The sequence below is a fragment of the Vollenhovia emeryi genome, unplaced genomic scaffold, assembly GCF_000949405.1.
Source record: "Vollenhovia emeryi isolate VEMERY1.0 unplaced genomic scaffold, V.emery_V1.0 DF939175.1, whole genome shotgun sequence".
Lineage (NCBI taxonomy): Eukaryota > Metazoa > Arthropoda > Insecta > Hymenoptera > Formicidae > Vollenhovia > Vollenhovia emeryi.
The window spans coordinates 230,470-242,427 of record NW_011967191.1 but is presented as its reverse complement, the minus strand read 5'-3'; the positions used below and the strand labels follow the sequence as shown (position 1 = coordinate 242,427).

General features: G+C 33.3%; 1 protein-coding gene across 3 annotated transcripts in view; it reads left to right on the top strand.

Moving 5' to 3' along the window:
* The first annotated feature begins 4,881 nt into the window (after nucleotides 1-4,881).
* LOC105563433 (octopamine receptor beta-3R-like) overlaps nucleotides 4,882-11,958 on the top strand; it is a 95,749-nt gene continuing 88,672 nt past the window's right edge. For 2 of the 3 annotated variants that reach the window (XM_012015029.1, XM_012015023.1), the window contains exon 1: nucleotides 4,882-5,051. The gene's annotated coding sequence lies outside the window, so the exon portion shown is untranslated. The other variant, XM_012015024.1, reaches the window with a different exon arrangement.

Sequence of the window (11,958 nt, the reverse complement as noted above, 5' to 3'; positions counted from 1 at the left end):
CCCGTTATGCCCCGGGTTCCCCTAATTCTAAGATTGCCGAACCATTGGGACTTATTAATTAACAGCTTACCGATGCTACGTGTGACGATCAGTTTTCGACCGCTAATGCGATATGCAGTGTATTAATGCTCTTTAATCCAGCGCGTTTGCTCGGTTTAGTGGTGCGACGTTACGCTGACACTGAGTTCCAGAATCAGCCTTGCGTAAATCGAATTAGGTAAGTTGTATTCCGACAATTTCATTGTCGTCACTTGATTATACGTAACTGGTATGTCATCCCCGCTGATGTCTTAACCAGTTTATTCATCAGACGAGTAAAACTTAAAATTTAATACACCAGTCACCAATAATTTTATAAAATGAATGACAAGGGACTAATTGAGACAGATTATCTATCTTGTACAATATACTATAATGAGAATAGCGGAAATATTCCTCTGCACTTTATATTATAGAAAATATTTTAAGCTACTTTTGGGAGTTTTAATACTGGAGGTTTGGAGTTTTATTCAATATTTCTCAATATTTTCAATATTTTCAAAAAATTTAAAGACTCTTCAAATAAATAACAAACAGGAAATGATAAATTAAATAGCGAATCAGAGAATATATATATAATATTCTATATAATATGTACTTCAGAGTTTCTGGCAAGAGTAAATACTATTTATTGCATTGGTTACGTGTATCCGTGGGAGTATCAATCCCAGCTCGATTTAATAATTCAGATTAGGATTTGAAATTGGCTGACATTTTCGCAATTAACGTAATAATTTAATTTAATTCCTCTTTCAAAATTCGTCCACGAAATTTAGAGCACTATTTAATACCACTACTTTATGTGAAATTATAAAATGATAAATGGCTATAAATATCGACAATAGCTCTCTCTCTCTCTCTCTCTCTCTCTCTCTCTCTCTCTCTCTCTCTCTCTCTCTCTCTCTCTCTCTCACAACTTTGCTAAATAGAAAATTGCAAAATTATACATAATTTAATTTAAAATAATGAAATTACTAATAATAATAATATATTTATACTTGAGGTGATAATATTAAGATAATCTTGATAAATAATTTAAATATAATACTAGGATTCGCTTAATACAAATAAATAAGGTATTTAATATTAATTTAATATTTATTGAATTTAGTAAATCAAAAAATCAAAAAAGATTTATAACATAAAAGTTGACAAATAAGTTTGCAGTTAAAGATGTTAATAGATAATATTACTATATGTATGTCTACTAAAATTTATATATGTAATATAATTTTATATTTTATTATATTTCTTGATTGATTTAAGAAAGGCAGACAGACAAACACAGAAAAGAGAAAATGGGGAGGGCTAGAAAGAGAAAGGAAAATATCTCACGAATTGAACATTATATGAAATAAAAATCTAGTGAGAAAAATTTAGCAATAATTTGTAGAATAAGTATGATTTTCCTCAGTTTTCTTTCTTATGAAATCTTTCCTATACGATCCAAAACTGATAACAAAGTATTAGAAGTTTATCTGCGAGACACTTAATTTCTCACATCGATTTTTTGTAACTTGGACTGAAAACGAGAGATTGCCAACAGACAATAGAGGATACAAGTGGTAAATGAAAATTGCGTTAATTAAATATATATTCGGGATTACATATCTAGGATAAGGAAAATACCATTTTATCGACGGATTGAGAGGTGTTTCTGTAACCTCGATTTCAACACTGTGCATGCTGATAATCGATAAGAACCTCGAGTACCTCCATTTCAAGCATAGAATTGCCTGTGGTCGATAAGTTCTAAGTAAGTTTACCACAGGAAAATTTGTGTTGAAGCTTTACAGAAAGTTGACCGTAGTGGAATTTCCTTTCTTCCTGCGAACGATACATAAAGGTAGTTTTTAGAAAATAAGGTAGAGGGTTTTTCTTGTGGTGATAATGAAGAAACAAGAGGGTTCAGTCCATTGCGTGGTTGATACAGCAAAAAAATATCCTTTCATTGATAAAGTCAATTTTTTTATGATCGTGATCAATTCTATGTTGAACACGACTTTAATTAAACTTTATTATTACCAATACAGTAGTAATAAAGTGATTCTATTTTTAACATAATTAAATTTCAATGCCCAGTAAATGCACTGTTAAAGTTCAAAATGAGATCGATATGTTTCACTTTATAATACGACTTTTATTTGATACATGTTTTTATATACATGATATTTATAATATACATATATGTATATTTTGACATATTTTTATTTGATTTGTTACGTAGATATTTCATAAAAGTTTATTGCATTACACACAATCATTTAGTGAGCAAATGCTTAAAACTATTAAAAATATTTCTATTTTAACCGCTGCAATTTTTTAAATCAAATAAATTAAATATTATAGCTAATTAAGCAAAATAATTATAGAACAATTTAGGCGCGTTTCCATGGCGAGTGGTATCATTATTTATCACGACCTGCAAATTTTAGCAATGCGTATAGCTAAATATAGATTTGTAAGTCCATGAAACCCATTAATTAAATTTTTAACCTAATTCACAATGAAATTTGAATAACGACGGGGCGATTAAATCTATGCATTCCTAATGGCAATTTCCTATTGTCGTGTTCCTCAAGTCAAGTTGACAAGGTCGGCCATCGAGTCGCTGAATGGCAACCGGGGAGGGTGAGGGTAAAACACGCCGCAGTGGGCCATGTTGTCGCATCGATTATGCACGTACGACCCTCGTCCCGATACACATACAGTCAGTTTCGTCAATGGTGAGGTTGATTGCCGTCCTCCATTTGCCAGAATCATACATTAAACTGCTGATATATAATTGATAGTCCCGGCATTTACATTCAAACTTAACTTTATGAACTTCTTAAATTTGCTTTAGCGATTAAAAAGCTATTTAACTTACGGCTTTTGACTGTCTGGGGAAATCACGTTACCGTTGAAGAAAAATGTATTTTTCTAAATATATTAAATGTTATTTTGTTATTGTATATTAGAGATTACATTATCATCTTATTACGTGTAGGCGAAATGCAAAAGTGTGGGTACATTCTTTAAAGAGAAAAAAAATATAGAAAATGTTTTTAACGTAGCTTAATTATTAATACTCAATACGTGTTCGCAGATTGGATATTAATCCACGTGCAATTTTTTATCATATCAGCATTACGCACGCGTTAGAATAAAAAGGAAATAAAGAGTCTCGAATATAGAACTTAATTGGGAATTATGGAAATCTCATAATACGATTATTTCAATTATTAATTTAATATATTCCCGCGATGGTACGTGAAGTCTTTGATTACGCAGACACAGGACCGCAATAACCGAGTTACTCAGGCGCTAACTCTCTCGCTCGTTGTTGCCGAAACAATCAAGGTAATACCGGCGGTGTATCGTAACGTACGTCCGCCAAGTGTCCACAGTTACTGGTGCGACAGTGCGCAAGGCTGTTCCGAACTTGTTCGTGCAACGCGACGCCTTGAGAGAAGTTTGCTTTGGCACATGTTCCGCATCTAAATGCGCGTTGTTTAACGTTAACGTCGTAAACGTTACGCGATGCGATGGCACGTGAATGCATGCACCTACGCGTACCGGGCTACAAGATCGCAGACGGTCCTCCTTTGCGACGAGAGTTTACGTTGCGGCTTCGATTAGACGAGCGAGAAGTGCTCCATGAAAATAAATGGGGCGCAGACCGAAGTTGTTCCACAACAATTATGAATTATTGGCGGTTACAGTAGCACGAATGTGCACGTAGGCATTTAATTGAGATTCCGTGCGAGACATTGCAACGAAATAAGCACAAAAAGAAAGAAATTTGAAATTTATAAGAAATATTCCGCGCAGCTCTTGAACTTGCAACGTGAGACCCGCGCGGGATTATATTATTCCTGGAGTTTCGACTCGCTATTTTTTTATTTCCCGCGGATTACGGTTATCTTGAAAGTTGGTGCACTGGGAAATGGGAGTTCCCGACGCGTTCTATCCGGGAATTGCAAATACTTAGGAAATTTCAGTTGGAGTTGATTTATTACTCCCCACCCTTCCCCACTTTAGCTTGCGTGGCGAGGTGAAAGCTATTTACACGCTGATCGCAGTTTATCGCCGCTTGCTGCCCTCGGGGGACCTGTCTCTCTAAGCGACGAGACCGTAAACTTCCGAGATCGCTCCTTTGTCGACGTTGCTTCGCGGCGCGATTTACGATTTTGAAAGCTTTATCATCTAATCCAGATATGATCGCGCGACGTGTAATTACTGAGATATTACAGCCACTTAGAAATTGATTCTTGCCGACCCGCACTACGTATATATTTTATTTTACAACTATATAATTCAATTTATTACTTTATTTCAGAACTAGGCAATTAAATCTATTATTTAGAAATTTGTAAATTACAAATACGCATACACGTACACGAAAACAATAGTTGTAGACAGTTTGCAGAATATATCATGGAACTCTAGAAAGATGAAGAAAAGTGTTATAGCCATCATCCTCATTGTGCTAAATAGAGCTCGAAGATAAAAATTTACACTTTGCGAAATTTTTGAGATGTCAAAGATATGACCAGCGAGAGGAATCTTATTAAAGCGATGTCATAGTTGTTGTACTATAAATTGTACAATTGTTATATTTCATTATAGTTATAACTATACGTACAACTGCTTGTATAGTATTGGTGTATAGTATTACATCGCTGGAAAGAACTTGTGATAAATTGGGGTAGGTCTCGCGCTTCCACGCTCGACAGAATTGGCACAACGCACCTGCCAGTGTTGAGGCTCACCCGAAGGGTTGTTTTCGACTGCAGCCGCGCCACCGACGGAGGGTACTGGAAGCAGGCCGCCCTCTCTCTCATCTGGGAAGACAGTGCGGCCTGATCCGCGGCGCCGGCCGAATCGCCGGCACCCCGTCCGCGTCCGCCGAGCGTTCGTTTCTCGACGCGATGTGCCGAAAACGATGAATGAAAATGTGCGCGACTTCGTTATATCAAATGCTCATCGCGGTGAGAGCAGCCCGCACGATTTCCCGTTGAAGTGTTCGAGTAAGGAAATCGCGACTACAGCGCATAGATCTAGCCACTTGAGAGTTTCGCAAAGTGCGAGTCTCTTTGTTTCTCTCTCTTTTTTTTTGGGTAACGTTAAGGAGGGTGGATGCTGAGGTTATAACTTAATCAAGCTGTCACCCGCAAGTGTTGCCCGAGCATGGGGCTAGTGAATCATTAAAATCCGCGAGACCGTATCCGCAATAGCCGATTCCTACTTTTCGAGACCGAAATCTTTCTCGCGGAAGTACGCTCTGATCGATTTACAATTGAAGGCCTCTCGAACTTTATATTTCGCGTTCGAAAAGCCACTGTAGCGAGTTAAGGGGGATGTATCTAGCGTGGGAATTGCGCAAACGAGGATAGCTAGGGTAGGGTAGGTCGCGGAAATTCGCGGAAAATTTACTTGAAAGTATCGCCGGACAATTAGCTGAAGTGTCTTCATTGCAGACTTATTCATTTAGAATTTCTTTTGTAATTAAAGGGAATATGGGACGTACCAAAGTCTCCGATCTCGTGTCTACGCTACTTGTTTTACAGAGGCGGCGTTTATAAAATAAAATTTCTAAACGACTCACATTGTTTATCGAAATCGTTCAACACGTTACGTTGTTTTTACAGATTGAAATTCCGAAATGTCATCTTCGCCTCCGAGAAAGGCACGCGAAACTATCTTTTACAGGTAATCAATTTTTCGACAGCGTTGGAAATTACACTTCATATACTCGGAGGTGCAAAATATAATTTCGTGACTCTAATGAATTCTCAAGGACTACTTACTCGGAAGAAAATTTCCGGATGGTCGTTTGTTAAAACTTCATAATGTTCGATGTTATACCTTTTCAGTAGGTAGAAATGGAATAGTGAACAGCGGTTTAGATTCAAGAATGTAATTACGCGCCGTTTGATAAATTTCATCCGCCGCTGAGTGCGGTCTGCTGAAGCTACACAAAAGGAATTTCTACTTCCTGTTCGTTTGTCAGAGGTAGATTAACGTTCGACGTGTGTTCACGTGTGTGCGTAATAAAATTAAATAGGAAATTTTATTTACAACGCCATTTTCCAAAATAACTCGCACCTCATTATCATGCAGCGATCTGAAGAAGGAAAAAACCTTTTATGCTCGCTAGGAAATTACAAATTAATGTTCGTCATGTGATATATTATTAGTCACATGTAACAGTATGAAAAAGATTTTATTCCATTTTTTTTATATCTACTCAGAAGAAAAGAAGTGTCAGATCAACTCTTATATACTCAAATTAACGCGTTATAGTTTATATGCAACAATCTATAATTTTCTTAGAAGCATTTAATAATCTTACATTCCAACAATATTACAGTCTTACTTAAATACTATAATTGTCACTTTAATACAAATAATTATTTTGACAATAAAATCGTTTTAATCATTATAATCTTTGATTTGAAAATATATTATTTTCTATCCAATTTTGTTGCCTTTCCATTCAAGAAAATTATTCTCAAATAATAAGCATATAATTTTCGTGACTGAATTATATAAAATTGCTCCATTTAAGTAAGTTTTCCTTCCTTTATAACGCAATATAATCTCATTTCAAAATTTTCACGTTGAAACTAAACATATTTTCAAAAGAAGAATATCCTTTTTTCTGTGCCAGTTATATTTATTTCTTGCGGGTGTGGAAGCAAATTTGATTTGTAAGATCACGTAATGATTCACGAATCAGCTCACGCGATAATTCGATTTTCCTCGAGTCTTGGGAACGATCGTAATAAGACTTTTTCCTCACGTAATTTCACTTGTTGGGATCTCTATGTGGTATTCTTATAATAAGAGCTATGGGAGCTGCGGCCGCGAGATTACACTCGGCGTAGCACGTAAGAAAGCGTTTTGGCTCTTTCTAACGATCCTGTATCGCTTGGTTTTTCCGCACACCTGGAGAAGACCTTATTTCTTCTCTCTGGAGAATATAACTCCCATCTCAAACAATAGTTCAACAAAACTTATTCAGTTCGAAAGAAGAAGAAAACTGAATGTTCCGTAATGATACGTAAACTGTTAAACTTCAAATACATTTTGCGTAATTTGAATGTTATTTCTAATTTTTAAATATTAATAGTTTAATAATAATTAATGCAACATTTTTTAAAATATTACTACGTATTGCGCATTATTTCACAACAGTATTTATTTTATGATATTTCATATTACTTGTTTATTCTTTAATTTATGTTAAATATGTTTTATTATACATTATATTATTTATTTACTACTAAAAAATATTCACATTATTATATTATATTGTTAAATAATTACACTTGATGATTTAATTAAATCTGATGACATTTAAGTGTTGCGCGGTACAGTAAAACGAAGAAGAATCTATAGTCACCATGTTAACAATGGTAATGTTAAGAGTCAAGTTTCTAAAGTATAGTCGTCGATATTTTTCCATTAAAAATATTTTCTCGTGGGTGATCTCTCTTGCGACCAAAGATATGCGCACGTTATGAAAAGAAAACGCCAAGGTGTTTTCTTCGTGACGGTGAAAACGCTTTTCTACGCAGAAACGTGCTGCGTTTTTATATCTAGGGTAAAGTGTGGTACCTCGAGAAGGATAATCCTCTAATCAATTTAAAGTCAATTTTTCTTGAGCAAAAACGTAATTGCAGCTTCTTTATTGTTTGCTTTTATTGCTTTTATATTAAATATCTCGAGTCTCAAATTAAGGCACTCCTTTAGATCAAACAAAGCTCTGATTTTCATTTAAAATACAATTTCAATTCGAGATTTGTAAAAGTGTTTTAAATCGCGAAATAATTTATATTTTAATCTCCGTCACCAAGTAATAAAGTGTTGCAAATACGAAATTTTTTATATCGAATGACGTTTAGCAATGTCGAAATAGCGACACACAATATCGTAATACAGAAATAAAGTTAAAGCGTCGTCACGATTTTTAAATAATGAGTTTTAAATATCCAGGAATTTTCAAGTAAATGAATGCTAACCCGAATTTTTGCCTGCTATGTAGACCAATTAAAAACTTTCTAAACTAAAAATGCTAAGGACGCTAATTTTTTTGGGATTAATTAGATGGATGAATAACGAGAATACGAGATTCACTTTCCTGCTTCAAGAACTTAAAAAATTCGGTCATCTAGGTAATTGTGCGCGATGAAAGAATTAGTTAATTTCTGCCACGCGGCAAATTGCTTTCTTTATTTTAAGCGTAACTATCGCAGCAATTAAACGTGAAAAATCCGCGCAGAATAGCAGCAAAATGGTTACGTCATTTATTAATAAACAATTTTTAACGAAAAGCCAAGTAGTCTTTTGCCTTTGAAGAAAATGATTTTAAGTAATTGCATAAAGAGAAAAGTACTTAATTAATTTTGATGCAATTTTAATGATAAGAATTTTTTAAGAAATAATTGCATGTATATAAAGGAGTTTTAAGTTAATCATAAAAATTACATTTCAACGACAGAAACTTTCTCTCAAAGGATCGTGACAGGAGATCTTGATAAAGAAATCTATTTTTATTTTATTTTGTTGCAGTGCACACACTGCAACTAAATGAAATTGGTAATTAAAGTTGGATCGTTAAAAGTATGCGCATATCAAATTAAGTACTTCAATTCCGCGACCTTAATTATAACTTTAGAAAGACGCTTTCTGAAAGCAACAAGCAGTTTTAAAAAACTGCTTTCTCTTTTTATATATAAATTATATATCTGATTTATTTAATTTTGTTACATGATTTGTTTGGTTAATGTCTTCTACCAATTTGATCGAACTTAACGAATGCGCCGAAATTACATTAATTTTTCTTATTTTCTCTTTTGATACAATAAGAAACAAAACAATTTGTATTTATATTTGCTTTGACTTTGAACCTTTATTAACTACACTTTGATCTACGGTAGCATATTGTGCTGATGCTAGGAAGAAGATGCATTACCGCACTCGGAAGGTGCAGTTAATTGCCGGTAATTATCTAACTAATGCTCCATGAAAAGCGGTGCTTGCACTGCCACTCGTTCCGACCTACTTTTATCCAACGATGCACGTATATCGAAACCTATCGCTTGCGCAATATTTCCAAACCACCTTCTTTACAGAAATGAGGCATTGTTTAGATATTAATTCGCGTTACCTCTGAAAATTCATAATAGACTTTGCAATAGTTTTGTGATATAATTTAATCGTAATTACTTTAGTTTAATCTTGTTTCAAATTGTGGTATAGATAATCTGATTAATTAATAATTATTATCTAATTGTTAAATTATTTGTTAGCAGTTAATGTTCCGCGTTAAACAAATCGTATTATAAATAATAAGCGGATACCTCTGACGCAAAGTACCTTAAGTTTCCATCGTGTATTTACTACGTGAATTATTACACGGTATCATCCGATTTTTTCATACATACAATATCCCATTATTACGGAGTACCGCACAGAATCTTTCCTCCTTTTTTTATATTTCCGTCATATAATTTTAGTCACGCTCTTTTGCCAGTGCAAAAAGTGTCTGGCTGTACGCCAGTGAGCCAGTGCGACGATTACACTGCTGCTGCGTTTTAGCATGAGTTTTATATAGCATTCGCGATGGAAAAAGAAAGACAGATATATATATGTATATATATATATGTATATATACATATAGTATTCGTAAAATTTATGAACTTTTGTTTGCACTTTTTCGACGCAACGGCAGCTGACAGGTTATTTCGCGTACCTTGTGTGAAATTTGTATCTACAGAAATTGTGAAATATCGAAAAAAAAAAATCTTATCCGATTATGTTTAATTATAGATAGAATAGCTGTGTATTAAATAAACATTTATCGTCTGACTAATCCGATTAAAATTGATTTAAAAATGTGATTTTAATGTGTGGCAATTAAAAATTTTATAAAGTTAATTAGAATAATGAAGATTTACTAGGCGAAAACTTACTTTAATTAGTACCTAAAAAGATCACCTGTTTGCTTGGTGTTTAATTCTATTATTATTAATACAATTTAAACGCAATCAAATATTTTTATACATAAAAATAACTCGTTTATATTCTCTCTCTCTCTCTCTCTCTCTCTCTCTCTCTCTCTCTCTCTCTCTGTCTATCTGTCTGTCTGTCTTTCTCTCTCTTTCTCAAGAGTTTTGTGAATGTAACATTTTCCTCGAAGTCGTTTCAAGTTTTATTCTCAGAAATATAATTTAACTGTGTTTAAATGTTACTGAATACAAAGTAGAAAAGCAAAGCAAAAATGCAGAACATTTTTATACCAGATAGAATTCCACACATTGAGTATGCGCCTTGCAGTATATGCATATCTTTTAATGTTATACCTCATAACTGATGCTTTGCTTTTGTTTCTTCTTGTTTCTTCTTGCCATTGTGGAAACGAGTTCCGACGCATATTCCTGTTGATTAACTTCATTCGCAATTTTAATAACCATCCTGTCGAGTTGATTGAACGAAGCGAAACGAATCGTAGTTGTTGTTTGCAAAAACAAGAATGTTGACAAATCCAAGCGGGAAAAATTCGCCCAATATTTGTCGACCTAGTATATTGGGTGATATGGGCTCAAATTGCGATTGTATTAATACTGCGAATGCATGTGCGGTCAACAAATTTATTTGTTACATCGCCTGTGACAATGTTTTTTTTTACAATAACCACGAAAAACATATTTGTGTTATAGTAAATATTTTTACAACAGTTGGAGACTTCCATTTACATTCACTGAGTGTTGTTTCATTTCCTTTAAAAAAGATATATATTTTTCCTTTCTTTCTTACATTATTCAAGTACTAAACTATTTTGTATTCTTTAAATATTTTTTCTTTTTTAAATCTTCAGGGAAACGTTTCCATTTCCTGAAACAGCTTTTCAGTCTCAAGTATTAGCATTTTTTTTCAGCTTTTGTAGTAGCTCTTTTTGAAATCTCGTAACACGATCGAGAGGAATCATCGATTCTGATAAGCGCGCGAATTTGTAATTCGAGGAGAAAGCTCTTCCTCGCGGAGATTTCGGATTCTTCAAGATTAGATTCCGCGCAAACACGCGAGTATCCGATTACAATTTATAACACACAACTCACGTATAAACATCCAAGAGAGATGTACTCCATTTATTTCTGTATTTGCGTTGGTAAAAATACGCTTAATTGGTTTATTTATACATATATATAATATAATCTTTAGGAAGATACTTTTATAAAGATACATTAAGAATATCAAAAGAGTAAGAGAAGTAGAATAAAAAATAGAATTAAAAAGTACAATATAATATAAAATTTTCATATTATGTACTAATCCATTAAAATTATATTACAATATTTCCATAGATAATAAATCATAACATAAAGAATGCTATAAAAGATGATTAAATTGTGATTATTTTTGTTTTAAACATAAACCTTGGATATACTTGAATTTTGAATAACATATGTGTTTGAACATTATTTTCTGAGAAATTTTAATGTGCTTAAAAAATATTTTCAGGAACATATTTAAAAAGGCATCTTTAAATCATGTGTTATTTTTTAAAATCATTTTAATATAATGTTTGTCTCAATAATACAAAATAAAATAAAATATTAGCCACTATATTAATGTATGTGTGTATGTTGTTGGCCACTAATATATACTACAATGTTATATTTTAGAATATATTAAAGGATTACACATATATTTGTTGAGTAATTATAAAGTAAAAAGTGCAAAGTGTATCACATTACTTCTTGCTATTATTGTTAAAAATATCAGTGAATTGTTCCATTAGACATTATTAAAGCATTATATAGAAGTAGAATAGTTTAATGTCTTATTTAAAACGCAAACCTTTTTATAAACGCTAGTTGTACCAGGGTAATAGCGACGTAAACTGCTTACGGTAACAATATCCTCTAT